Source organism: Mirounga angustirostris, unplaced genomic scaffold (genome assembly GCF_029215605.1).
Source record: "Mirounga angustirostris isolate CCGP_5_RB_7025 unplaced genomic scaffold, mMirAng1.0.hap1 SCAF_11, whole genome shotgun sequence".
Lineage (NCBI taxonomy): Eukaryota > Metazoa > Chordata > Mammalia > Carnivora > Phocidae > Mirounga > Mirounga angustirostris.
Genome location: NW_026991719.1, coordinates 83,052,248 through 83,067,301, shown reverse-complemented (window position 1 = coordinate 83,067,301; position 15,054 = coordinate 83,052,248). Strand labels below are relative to the sequence as shown.

At 39.5% G+C, this 15,054-nt stretch overlaps 1 long non-coding RNA gene and 1 pseudogene across 1 annotated transcript; both read right to left on the bottom strand.

Annotated features, from left to right (window-relative positions):
* Positions 1-1,484: 1,484 nt before the first annotated feature.
* Positions 1,485-2,002, bottom strand: LOC123843976 (ER membrane protein complex subunit 3-like; annotated as a pseudogene).
* An 806-nt stretch (positions 2,003-2,808) lies between these two features.
* LOC135362025 (uncharacterized) lies at positions 2,809-13,515 on the bottom strand. The gene is made up of 3 exons (XR_010406317.1): positions 13,052-13,515; positions 11,360-11,519; positions 2,809-3,545 (listed from the first exon to the last, which is right to left on the bottom strand). It is a non-coding gene; the product is annotated as an uncharacterized LOC135362025 (long non-coding RNA).
* Between the last annotated feature and the right edge of the window lie 1,539 nt (positions 13,516-15,054).

Genomic DNA, 15,054 nt, shown 5'->3' with positions numbered 1-15,054 from the left:
GGTCATGAAAACATTCCTCAGACATTTCAACAGAGAGTTACCACTGGATCCAGCAATTCCACTCTAGGTACACAGCCAGGAGAAATGACAACATATGTCTACTTAAAAACTTGTACACGAATGGACATAGCATCATTATTCATAATAGTGGAAAGAACCAAAATATCCACCAATTAATAAGTAGATAGATAAAATGTAGCATATTATTTGGCAATATTTTTAAAAAGGAGAATGTAGTACTAATACCTGCCGTAGCATGAATGAAACTTGAAAACGTTAAACTAAGTGAAAGAAGCCAAAAAATGCAAAAGATGTGTGATTCCATTATATGAAGTGTCCAGAGAATGGCTGTCAATATGCTATACCCAAGGAACACCGCCCTTTCCATCCTGACTTTGAGAAAGCTCTGTCTGTAGGATTTGGGTCCCAGACCTTTCCTCCCGCTTTCCTGTGCCTTACTGTTCAAGCAGCAGTTCAGGCTTTTATCACAAGGTGGCACCAAAGGACTACCATAATCAAACTCCTCTCCTAGCCTTGTCTACCAGGAGTAAAATGAAATAACAATAATTTCCCTCAAAACTCAGGATTTGAACCTATACAGAATTATTTTATTTCTGAAAAAAAAACCTGTTAAGTGCAAAGGGAGATTATGAAAACATATACTCTGGGTTTCTGCTGACAATGAAACATAGCAGGTATGCCGTGGCAGTGCAGGGCAGAACAGGAGGTAGGTGACTGAGAGAGGATGGAGCATCACAGCAGATCTGAACAGCCGTGTCCTGTGTCATTGACAGGGAGTGACAGGCAGTGGGTGAAAGAGGGTCTGGACAGCCTGCACAAGGGTGAAGTAATGGAGGGTAACACCCTGTTCTCTGCTAAATCTGTGCTAGTTCTGTGTATTCATTCTTTTTTTTTTTAAAGATTTTATTTATTTATTTGAGAGAGAGAGAGAGAGAATGAGAGACAGAGAGCATGAGAGGAAGGAGGGTCAGAGGGAGAAGCAGACTCCCTGCCAAGCAGGGAGCCCGATGCGGGACTCGATCCCGGGACTCCAGGATCATGACCTGAGCCGAAGGCAGTCGCTTAACCAACTGAGCCACCCAGGCGCCCTTGTGTATTCATTCTTAAAAGAGTTTATTTAATCGAGGTTTTGACACATTGGCTATTTATGTCATTCCATAAGCTCAAAATGAACAACACAGGGAGCTTCACTTTGCTCATCCATAGTTTCTCTAGTTTCAGTAACAAAAATGCATGATGAGTGTAAAGAAAGGCATAGAAACACTAAGAAAAAAGTAAAGGTAAAATGCACAATGTTTGGATCCCAAGAAAACAAGAAGAGATGGTGGTTAGAAGTCAGGCGGACTGCACGTAATGATTAGGTTTAATTGACAATACCTTTTCCATAGACTGAAATTTTGTCCTGGGTTGCATATTATCACGACCATCGGTTTTCCTGCTTTCTCTGATTTTCATTACTAAAGTCACCAGTCTTTGGCTATGAGCTCCTCTTCAACATTTTCTAATGCCCACTGGTGATCTGTCAGCTCCAAAGCTTCCCACTGTCTCGAAAGCTCTGTTGGTGTCTGCAGGCATGGCCATGGCAGCTCCAGTCATCTGCTCCTGTATCATTCATGACTGGTCAGCTTAGAATCAGAGTAAATGCTCTGAAGCCCAAAGACACTGAGGAAATATCAGGATGCATAACTTCTGCAGGATGCATCAAATGTGAGTAGTTGGATTCCTTGCTGTAGCATAGGCTTAAAAGGGAGGACAGTAGAAATGGGACCTTGGTTGAGATAAAGCCTGAAAATGTCAAGTTGACTCATTTACCAATAAGAATCGCAAGGGGAACATTTGTTACATTGCCTTTCATCATGTCTGTGAGCATAGTGTGATGAGTCAGAGAAGGAAACACTACCTTCTTTTTAGGTTTCCTGAAAAATCCATCCTCTTTGTCATTGAAGTAATATTTTCTGTCTAGATAAGTGGGAAAAGTCATCATATCTGTAATTTTGTTTTATTTTCCTCCCAAAATATGTTGATATTTTAACCCCAGGTACCTATGAATGAGACTGCGTTTGGATATAATGTCTTTGCAGATGTGATCAGGTTAAGATGAGGTCATTAGAACAGACCCCATTCTATAGGACTTATGTCATTATAAGAAAGGGAAAATGCCATTGAAGACAGAGACAGGTGGGGAGAACATGTGATGACAGAGGCAGAGACTAAAGTGATGTTGTTGCAAGCAAGGACATCAAGGATTGATGATCACGACCGGAGGCCAGGAAGAGGCCGGGAGGATTCTCCCTAGTGTCTCAAGGTGCAAGGCTGTACTGAAACCTTGATTTGGGTCCAAACATCCAAAACTGTGAGAGACTCAAATTTCTGTTCTTTTAAGCTACTCGTTTGTGTACTTTGTTACAGTACCCATGGAAATTATTATACTACCTTAATTTTAGGTTTTTCTTTCTTGGATATGTTTCTTTGCTGTGATAAACAATAAGGCTGTCTCTTACGATACGAGCAGCAGTAGCATATACTGGTTGCATGTATTTACTCAGGAGCCACACAGCCTGTGCTTAAATCTAAGCCTTGAAACTTGCTAGCCCTGCCTTCGCTGTGCCTCAATTCTGTGATGTCTAAAGTTGGGCAAAAATAGCTCCTCCTCATAAGTTGTGGTGAGGATTAATGGTTAAGTATAGATTTAGCACATATAAAAATATTGGGCAAGAAAAGGCAACAATAAATATTGATCATGTTATGAATATCATATCAGAATGGATCATTAAAGTTTCAACTGCCATTTTTATTATTTTGTGCATTCATATTGTATGGCATGCATTGACTTTCATAATATAATATTTATTATAAAAAAGTAGCTCACAATGCTGTAGGTATTATTTATGTTCTCAAATACAGTTATATTTGCATAGTGAAATATCTGAAAATATATACATTGAATTGGAAATAGTGCTTGTCTGTGATCAATACTCCTTTAAGTTTCTAATGATTTTCACCTTCCCTGTATTTTCCATTTTTACTTACAAGAAAACACTTGGATTTAGAAGTGAAAAAATAGCAAAAATAAATGACCATTCCCAGCTGTTTCCATAGGAGAGTGAGTCAGTGTCAGATGTAGAATATCCCTAAAGCAGGTGAATCAAGTTAATTGGGTGGTCACAGCATTAATTCTTAAATCTACCACATGAGAGATGGCTAAGGAGTGGCAAACAAGTCTCAAATAAATCTTACAATCTGCAGTCCTATGATGTCTCCACTCCTGAATATTTAGTGGAGGTCATGAGAAGAAAGTACCTTTACAACATCATTCTTTCTGTTCTCTCCAAATAAAGCCCCTTGAACTGAAAGCAGATTCAGGGCTTTAACCTCCAAATTAGCCAAGCAGGGAATCCACAGGAGAGGGAAAGGGGGAGGCTGCATGAAATTGCCCAGTACTCAGCCCATAGCTTCCAGAGGGGAAATGCTTCAACAGCGGGATTCAGGGAGAAGTTTAGTCACAGCTCCTTCTGCCCAGGGCCCTGGAAAACAAGCACAAGTGGATTTAAACACCTTTGAAGTACCTTCCTTGTGCAAATAAAATAGTAAAAAGAAAGGAGAATATTCGCATGCCTAGCACTTGTAATACAAATCAGCTTGAGTTAAAACAGAATGCAACCCCAAATCAACTTAAGGTTTGGCTCTTAGTGTGGATACAAGAAATGAGCTCCCTGCAATCACTGTCATCTGTCACCATGATGGCCCAGATTAGGTTCTAGATGTACAGGCCTAGATGAGTAACAGTATGAATGAAATTCAGAAAATGAGGCCTGGACAAAGGGAAGATGTTTCATGTTCAAGAGACACTGAGGCACTGTTTTGGACTAGCTGGAGCCTGGGAACTCTAAGACTGAACACAGATGATAAAAACTGACTAAACATAGAGCTGTTGATTCTATGAGGGCTTCCTGTAGCATGTAAAGTGAGAAAATGGGTTTGTTCTTGTCAGAAGCTCTGAAAGAGAATACGCACGGCAAGGAGGCAGAAATGGCAGGTCACCCTATTGAGATGTGAATGTGGATTTGTTTTTGTCTTTCTTTCTTCCTCCTTTTCCATTAAGTAGCCAGGAATCTCTGAATAAAACATGTAGTGAAACAATACAATATTTCACGTAAGAAGAAACTATAAAGAAAGATTTCAAGAGTTAAAAAGTCCAATTCTTGATAATGGTCACCTCTGGGAAATTATAGAAGAGTGCAAAGTGAGTATCACCTCTCTATGTAATGTTTATTTCTGAATATGAGGACATAGAAGTCTGACCTACTATTTTCTGTTAACTATCTCATGTCTGTAATGTTCCAAAACAGCTATAGTTCTTATGAGTTTTAATTCCAATTTTGAAAACCACCCATACATTTAGAGAAAGTGAAAACTATAGTCAGACCCAGATACAAATAAATCAAATTTGGAACTCATTATCTTTTCAAGATATCATGTTTGTGCATTTCTTCCCTATATTAAGATAGACTAGAAGTCCAAGGTGAAAGCTCAACAGGGTTGGCTTTTTTTTTCTTCATTTATTGTTTTTATTTGCAGGGGTGGGGTGCTTTCTTTTGAGGCCTTTCTCCTGGGCTTGCAGATGGCCACCTTCATACTGTATTTTCACATAGTCACCCCAAGGTTTGTGTTTCTGTGTCTTATTCTCCCTTTATAAGGACACCAGTTATATTGGTGTGGGACCCACCGATAGGATTTCATTTTACTTTAATCACCTCTTTAAAAGCTCTGTCTCAAAAAACAGTCACATTCTGAGATACTGGGTGTTAGAATTTCAAAATATGAATTTTGGAGGGGGACACAATTCAGTCCGTTACACTCTCATCATATTCTCTATGGGTGTACATGTAATGCATATGTATTACATGTGGGTCTTATATATGTGGAGGCTCAACATTTGCTAAAGATCAAGTCAGTAATTAGATGTACCCAAGTGTTCTCCACACTTTAACCATTGGCATATGCAATCTTTTCTGTGTAAGGGCTGAGGCCAGCATAGAGGAAGTCACCAACCATGGTCCTGTAGGCAGGGACTGATCTGGGCTTGGGGACTAAAGTCTCCTGTTTTCAGTCTAATGTACTAGAAACTCATCTTTATACAATGTTATTTTCTGCTGTCTCCTCCTGGGAATCAATGGAGGTTCCAATGTCAAATGGAAGGTAAAACACGAGAAGTCACATAAAATAAAAAGTAATGATATGTGATATAGGGTTAACACACAAAATATATAAACAACAACTCAATAGGAAAAAAACCAAACAATCCTAGTTAAAAATTGGTCAGTAGATCTGTCATTTTTCCAAAGAAGACATATAGATGGCCAACGATACATAAAAAGATGCTCAATATCATTAAGCATCATGGAAATACAAACCAAAACCCCAATGACATATTACCTCATTCATGTTAGAATAGGAATTATCACAAAAACAAGATAACAAATGTTGGTGAAGACATTGAGAAAAATGTGTACTGTTAATGGGAATGTAAATTGGTACAAAACGTATGGAAAACATTATGGAGAGTCCTCAAAAAATTAAAATTAGAACTAACGTATGATCCAGGAATCCCATGTCTGGCTAATTGATGAAAATGAAAACACTAACTGGAAAAGATATATGCACACCCATGTACACTGCAGCATTATTTACAATAGCCAAGATATGGAAAGAACCTGTGTCCATTGATGGGTGACTAGAAAAAGATAATGTAGTATACACATAATACCACATATATAATTTTATATACACACACACACACAAGGGAATACTATTCATTCATAAAAAAGAACAAAACTTTGCCATTTGTGATAACATGGATGGAATAAAATCATTACACTAAATGAATAGGTCAGATAGGGAAAGAAAATTACCATATGATCTCACTTACATGTGGATTCTAAAAAAAAAACCACACAAATCAAAAAGAAAGAAAACAAGCTCATGGATATAGAGAACACATTTCTGGTTGCCTGAAGCAGGGATGAGGGGTGGGACAAATCGGTAAAGGGGGTCAAAAGGTAGAAACTTCCTATAAAATAAATGAAAATATATAAATTCTTATAAAATTCATAAGAATGGCAATGTAATATACAGCATGGTGACTCTGGTTAATACTACTGTATTGCATATTTGAAGGTTGCCAAGAGAATGGATCTTTAAAGTCTTCATCACACAAGAAAATGTAAGTATTTCAACTGACGGATATTAACTAGCCTTATTCTGGTGATCATTTCACAATATATATAAAAATATCACATTATGTTGTACAGCACATACACAAAAAACAATAAAAGGATTGATTAGCTTCTTCTTCCTCACCATAATCAAGTAACTCATCCACAAAGAAATGGCAACACACCTAACCCAGCATATAATTATGTATACATGTCCTTTCCTGCTGCATTAAAGCCCAATGGTGTTTATGAGTTATCATGGTTAAATCATCTCTATTATTGGGGGTAGAACACAGGCGAGCCCATACATGTCTTTGTTGAAGCTTTACACTGTTACATGTTGGATACTTTCAATTGGTTTGTTCATTTCTCCTCACATAGCTCTGTGAGGTAAGTATCAACCTGCCCATTTTACAGATGACCAACTACAGGATCACACACATCTACATACAGGCATCTTTTTCATTTTCTACAGGTTATTTTTTCCCAGAGAAAAGACATAATGTTAGACACAGAAACAAGCAATGAAAAGACAATTTTAGACACAGAACAAAGGTTTTTCTTCAAACTAAATTATGAAACAATATCTGTTGTGTGATCCCAATGCCCTTTGAAAAATTAATATGTGTATAAAAAGAATGACATACACATAATTTCACTTCCTACTTATGCCTACATCTACATTCATTTACTTACTAAATGCGAATTAGATGTCTACTGTGTGCCAGGCACTGTCACTCCAGTTCCACATCTGAATCCACATCTTTCTTCCCTTGATAAGTAGACTGGATAACTGGAAATGGCCATAGGCAGCAAGATGGATGTTAGTACCCAACACATGGGGCAGTGAGGTTTGACCTCAAACGGACTCCATTCCAAACATTTTTAGTCAAAGCTTGACTCTGAGTCCTGGAAATCCAGCATCTACACAGTCTAGACAGACTAGGTCTATACCCCAGTTCTCCACTTAAAATGGTGTGAGTTTGATACTTTTGCTTCCCCTTACAGTCACTCAGTTGCCTCCTTTGCAAAATTGCAATTATATGATACCGACCTTAGAAGAAAATGTCACCTTCTAAGCACACAAATCAGATTATGTCACTCCTACACTCTAAACCTCCACCATCATAATGACTCTAACTCCTTACATCCGAATGATGTGGTTCCTGTCTGACCTTTGATCTCATCTCTTACTGTCTGCACTTTCTCTGCAAGATTCCAGCCACTTGAGGTCATCATATGCTTCTGGAATAACTGATGCCATTCACATAGCAAACCAAAAAGCCAAGCCAGTCCTCTTCTTGTTCAGGACTCAACTCAAAATCCTTTCCTGAGAAAGAGTCTGACTGACAAACCCATCTGTAATAATCGCTGTCCCCATCGTTTCCTACTCAATGGATCTGTTTATTGTTTAAAGCACTCATTCCCATATAAAATTCTCCTTCTTGATTTGTTTACTTGCTTATTGCCAGTTTTCCCAAAGCATCAGGGACAATGTCTTCCCTTGTTCACTGTTTTGCATCCATAGTGACCAGTTCAGTGGCTGTTACAGATCTAATTGCATAATCTAAAAAAGATACGTTAAAGTCTTAACCCCCAGTACCTCAATGTAAACTTATATGGAACTATGGTTGTTTGCAGATGTAATTGGTTAAGATGAGGACACACTGGAGTAGAGTGTGTCCCTAAACCAATGTGACTGGTATCCTTATGAGAAGATAGCCATGTGAAGATAGAGCAGGAGCAACACCATGTGACTATGAAGGTAGAGACTGAAGTCCTACAGCTACAAGCCAAGAAATGCACACATTGTTAGCAAACCAGCAGAAGCTAAGAAGAAGCTTAGATAAAGACGCCAAAAGGATTCTGAGGGAGCATGGCCCTGGAAACACCTTGATGTCAGGCTTCTAGCCTCCAGAACTGGGAGATAATCAATTTCTATGGTTTAAACCACCCAGGTTTTTGTACTTAGTCATGTGAGCCTTAGGAAAGTACTGCAGAGCCTCCCATATCAAACACTGAGTAAGTATGGCTGAAGAGAAAGAATTGTTCCCCTTTTGATCCATTGGGAAAAGGTATAGATACTTAAAGAGGAGTTACAGGAGAAATTGATACCAAATAAGAAATTAAAGCATTCAAAATTTTAAGAACACCTTGTTGCAAATGCACAGCAGTGACTTTCTACCTTGGATGAATACCACAATAACCAGGAGAAATTACACAAAATGTAGATAACCCGAGCCCCACTTCCCAGTTTTGGATACAGCAGACTTAGGGTGGGCCCATGTACCTGCTATTTCAATAATCACCCCCTACTGATTTTGATGAGGTGGTCCATGGACTCCACTTAGAAAACTCCTGACCTAAACATCAGACTTTTGTGTACCATTTATTTAATGCCTACCATTTAGTGTTCTGTGGTATGTGGGGAATCTCTTAATTTAATTACTCCAAAGGGCTCTGGTCCTTCCCTCTTACCTTCAACCATAAATTCCTTTCTTGCATGGGATCACACTTAAAGTCCACAATATTCCTGGCTAGTTCAAGCATTGGGTGTTGTTATCGTGTTGTAATGAAGACACTGGAGGAAGAAGGGTAGTGACTTAACTAAAGTGTCCTAATGATGTGACCCTGATCTCTTTACTCTTGTTCCAGCAAATTATCTAGCAGATTGAACATCACACCTGGTTCTTCTCTTTCAACCCCTGTTTCTGGGGCTCAGAGTCCACATCCTTCTCTCATATTCCACTAGAAGGGGGATCCAGGGTATCAAACAGATGGAATGGAGAGGAAAAGGAGAGGAAGGGAGAGTACATGAAGTGCAGGGGAAAGCAGTAAGCATGTGCTTGCCTGTCCCCACTCAGGTTACTGGAAGTTGTGCAATGACACTGTGCCTCTTCCCCAGCACCATCCCATAGTTGCCTCCTGCACACAGCAGTGACATTGAAGCTCTCACATCATGGAAATGTGAGCTCATGCCTGCTTGCTGTTCCATGTCCAAGTATTCTGTCTGGAAGCCATGTTATGGTGTTCATGTCAGAGGCAGCACGTTGACAGAATGAAGAAAGCAAAGCTGGAACAAGCATCTGACATTCTGAGGGCTTTCTAGATGCCATATAGTATAGGTTGCTCTTTTCAGACTCCTTCTGCCAAGAGACTGCCTTTGAATTCATCTACTGTATCAGTACCTCTAGTTCCCTAGCCAACTGCCTTCAGTCTCCAACTGTAACTCTTTCCTGAGTCTTCAGTCTGCTTGCAGGCTTCTTCATCAGATTCTACTATGCTTCCATATTCTCAGGAGTCAATATATTAAAATAAATGTCCATCAATATACCAACATCCCATTGGTTCTGTTTCTCTGGAGAACCCTGACGTCAAGTTTCTATGGCAAGTGCCATACCCAGGCGATTCCCCATACCAGAGATGATTCCTCACAGCCATCCAATCCCTGACCTTTTGCCAAAAGCAAAACACCTTTGCTCTTCAGGCCACCACATAAGAAAGCATTGTGGTTAAACCCTGTAGACTGAGACTAGGGAAATGGGTGGAAATCTGTCCAGGTTGATGGAACAAAGAATGTCCCTGTCATCAGGAATTTGGCTTACTTTAAACAGACAATAGGGAATTATTATCTCTACCAAGAACCCCAGGGAGGTATCTTGAGTTCTGGCAGAGGAGCTACTATGCCTTAGAGGGTGAACATGTAAAATTAAGATCATGCTAAGCTGTCAGCTATCTGTGGCAGAAAACTAAAGACTGTTTACAAGTATGTGACTAAATGATCTAGATACATAAAAATGTCATCTAAGCAGCCTCAGAGTTGTTTCAGAGAAGCAGGCCTAAAATATTACAATTTCTACTTTTTCAGTTTAAGTTTTTTGTTTTTTTAATGTTCAATATATCACTCTTTCCCACATTGCTTCTGGAGTTTTGGTCCTAGCTGGGAAAGTTTCTAACATTATACTCAATGGCAAAACACTGAAAGCCTTTCCTCTAAGATCAGGATCAAGACAAGGATGTCCACTCTCACCACTTTTATTCAACATACTACTGGAAGTCCTAGCCACAGCATTAAGACAAGAAAAAGAAATAAAAGTAATACAAATTGGTAAGGAAGAAGTAAAACTATCACTATTTGTAGACAGCACCATACTATGTATAGAAGTCCCTAAAGACTCCATCAAAAAACTATTCAAACTGATTGGTGAATTTATTAATGTTGCAGGATACAAAATTAATACACGGAAATCTGTTGCATCTCTCTACAGTAAAAATGAAGTAATAGAAAGAAAAATTAAGACAACAATCCAATTTATATTTGCATCAACTTTCAGTTATCAAATAAATAAATAAATAATGGAGAGTAAAAGATAGCATCTGAGATATGGTTAATAATACTGTAATAATGTTAGGTAACAAATGATCACTACACTTATCTTGGTGAGTATTGAGTAATGTATAGAATTGTTGACAATATGTTGTATACCAAAAACTAATATAACATAGTATGTTGAATATACTTCAAAACAAAAAATATTTATATATACCCTTGTCTTTTGGTTATTAAAAGGATGAATGACCAGGAATCACATAATTTTCAAAATTCTACTGTAGAGTTTGGAAAGGCAGGCTCTCTCTGAATCCTGAAAAAGTAAAAAACTTCTCTGTGCCTCAGTGTTCCTCATCTATAAACTAGGGAAAACAATAAGCCCTGCCTCAGGGGTGGTTGTTTTGAAAATTAATTGAGTTCATACACGAACACACTGAGCACAGGGCAAGGCACACAGTAATAGCTCAATATGCTAGAAGTTTTTGTAAATATATGCAAGTTCAGATTCTTACACTTTTGATAGTTTTCATGCATCTTTAATAGAGCTTAATAGTCTTATAACTGAATCCTATTCATCAACTGATGCATGTTTTAAATCACCAATTTTCACTATAACCATTGTTGGATACCTAGTTATCATGAGAATGACTCAAAAGTTCTTTGAACAACCCATCATAGAAAACAGCACCACCATTTCTGCATGTGGCTGAATAAAAACCTGAGGGCTCATCAAGGATCTGCCTTATGGTCCCACATCCCCACCCACAGCTACTGCAGGTCGCACATATCCTACCTCCAAAAACCCTATGCTGAGCCGGCTCTGTCCCCTGCAGACTGCTCCAGTGCTGGGCCAATCCATGCTGGTCGTTCTCCTGGATTTCTGCAAGATGCATTTAATGGCCACCAGGCTTGGTTTCCTCTTGACCTTCAGGACTCAGCTCAAATGTCCCTTCCTGAAAAAGTGCTTGACTGACAACATCATCGATAATCCCTGCCCTCATCATTTTCTACTCAATGGATTCATTTGTTGTCTTTAAATCACTCGTATCCAAAAAGTAAAAAATATATATAAATAAAAAAGAATAAAGCACTCATATCCATATACAATTGTCCTGCCTATTGATTTCTTTACCTTATTGACAGTATTCCCAAGCTAGAAACAAAGCACCAGGGACACTGTCTAGTCTTGTTCACTGTGTTGTGGCCACAGCAACTAGTTCAGGAGCTGTTATAGGTTGCATTCCATCATACCAAACAAGAGATTGAAGTCTTAACTCTCAGCACCTCAAAAGTAACCTTCTTTGGAACTATGGTTGTTCCAGATGTAATTTGTTATGATGAGGTCCTATTGGAGTAGGACGTATCCGTAAACCAATATGTCTGGTGTCCTTATAAGAAGACAGGCATGTGAAGACAGAAGAGGGATAACACCCTGTGACAATGAAGTCAAGGATTGCAGTCACAAAGCTGCAAGCCAAGAAATAAACACATTGCCAGCAAACCACCAGAAGCTGGGAAGAAGCGGGATAGATACACCAAAAAGATTCTGAGGGATCATGGTCCTGGCACCACCTTGATTTCAGGCTTCTAGCTTCCAGAACTGTGAGACAACAAACTTTTTTTTAAAGATTTTATTTATTTAATTGACAGAGAGAGACACAGCGAGAGAGGGAACACAAGCAGGGGGAGTGGGAGAGGGAGAAGCAGGCTCTCCGCGGAGCAGGGAGCCCGATGTGGGGCTCGATCCCAGGACCCTGAGATCATGACCTGAGCCGAAGGCAGATGCTTAACGACTGACCCACCCAGGCGCCCCGAGACAACAAACTTCTATTGTTCAATCCACAGTTTGTAGTTCTTAGTCATGGAAGTCTTAGGAAAGTATCACAGCGCCTCCCATATTAAACACTGAATAAGTATGACTGAAGAGAAAGAATTGTTCCCTTTTTGATGCCCTGGGAATAGTCACAGATAGGCTGCACTGCAGGAGAAATTGATGCCAAATAAGACATTAAAAGATTCAATATTTTAAGAGCCCCTGGTTGCAAATCTACAGCAGTGTTTTTCAAATGTGGGTGAATACCACCATAAACAGGAGAAATTGTTCAAAATGTAGACACTTCCCACCTCACGTCCCTGTTTTGGATACAGTAGACGTTGGTTGGGCCAATATACCTGATGCTGTAGCAAGCACCTTGATGACTTTGATGAGGTAGTCCACGGACCAAACCTGGAAAAATCCTAAATTCAGCATCTTGATGTTTGTGTACCATTAATGTAACACCTACCATGTAGAGTTCTGTCATATGTGTGGAGACTCTGTTAATATAATACTAAAAAGGGCACTGGTCCTTCCTTCCCACCCATGGCCCAGATTGCTTTCCCACAGGGGATCACACTTAAAGTCCACAATATTCCTGGGTGGTTGGAGATTTGTGAGTTGTTATCCTGTTGTATGGAAGACACCACAAAAGGAGTAGTGACTTACCTGAAATGTCCCCAATGACGGGATCCTGATCTCTTCACTCTTGTTCCAGGAAATTGTATACAACACTGGACATCATTCTTGGTTCTTCTCTATCAGCTCCTGTTTTAGGGACTCAGAGTCCACATTCTCTCTGACATTCCACTAGAAGGAGAGTCAGGGGATCCGACAGCATGTGGAATAGATAGGAAAGTGAGAAGAAGGGAAAGCACATGAAATGCAGGGGACAGGGGTCAGCATGTGATCACATGTCCCCACTCAGTCACTGGAATCCATACAACACTGTGCCTCTTCCCCAGCTGCATCCCACAGCCGCTCCTGCACACAGCAGTGACATTCACACACTCTCACATCATGGAAATGTGGGCTCATCCCTGCTTGCTGTTCCATGTTCAAGTATTCTCTCTAGTAGTCACGCTAGCATGTTCATGTCAGAGGCATTTCATTGATGGAATGAAGGAGGCAAAGCTGGAATGGACAGGCAACATATTGAGGGCTTTCTAGAGCGAAATACAGTGTAGGTTGCTGTTCCCAGATTTTTTCTCTTTTAAGTCCTCAAATCACTGCAGTGAGGTTGGCAACATTACTTTCTTTATACAGATTGGGAGATCATCAGGCGACAGAGCAAGGTCCATGCTCAAAGAATTCCAAGAAGGCAACAAATGTAAACAGCAGTTAATTTAAAAAGGCTAACATTGGCCAATTCTGTGACAACGTCAGCATCAAAATATGTATAATTACTATGTCGGATGGTATTCCTTTGATCAAAGTAGGAATCCATGAGTCAGACTCATGAAATAAACCCATGAACAAGTAAATAATTGATAGGGGAGAAGGGACAACCCCTGACAGACATTTGAACGGCAATTTATAAGTCTAGAAAAAGTGACAGAATTATAAAAGCATCACTTAACAACTATCAGAGTTGAGTGATTCAGGCAAGAATCATAAATGGATTTTCAGTTTGCATCAAATTTTACAGCAGTCACTGAGTCACCATGGTAACCATGCTGGCCAAGGAAAGCTGAGAGAAAACAAACAGCAACCACCCTGACTTGTCTCCTGACATGTGCTTGGGACTGAGGAGGACAGACATAACCCACAGTAATTCACCTCAAATATTCCTCACAAGAAATATTCCTCAGAGCTTCACCAACACACACACATACACACACACACACACTCATACATGTTCTCTCCCTCTTTTTCTTACCACCCAATAATCCACCTAAACTATTTCATATTAGTGACTACTTTTCTGAAGATAACCTGCAGAATTTTGTGAGGCACATGTCAATCCCTATATTCAGTACATTGCTGATCACATCTAAAGGCTAATATGGATGGCTAACAGAATATGTTGGCTAATTGAATTTAAGTAATAATTTTTAAAAACTACAATGAGATATCACCTCACACTGTCAGAATGGTTAAAATCAATAACACAAGAAACAACAAATGTTGGCAAGGATGTGGAGAAAAGGTAACCCTCCCGCACTGTCGATGGGAATGCAAACTGGTGCAGCCACTCTGGAAAACAGTGTGGAGTTTCCCCAAATGTTAAAAAAAGAACTAACCCTACAATCCAGCAATTGCACTACTGGGTATTTACCCAAAGAATGCAAAAATACTAATTCAAAGGGACACATGCACCTTAATGTTTATAGCAGCATTATGTATAGTAGCCAAATTATGGAAACAACCCCAGTGCCCATTGACTGACGAATAGATAAAGAAGATGTGGTATGTGTGTGTGTGTGTGTATGTGTGTGTGTGTATATCTCAGCCATCAAAAAGAATGAAATCTTGCCATTTGCAATGACATGGATGGAGCTAGAGGGTATCATGCTAAGTAAAATCAGTTAGTCAGAGAAAGACAACTATGATTTCACTCATATGGGGAATTTAAATTTAAGAAACAAAGCAAATGAGTAAAGAGGAAAAAAGGGGCGCCTGGGTGGCTCAGTCGTTAAGTGTCTGCCTTTGGCTCAGGTCATGATCCCGGG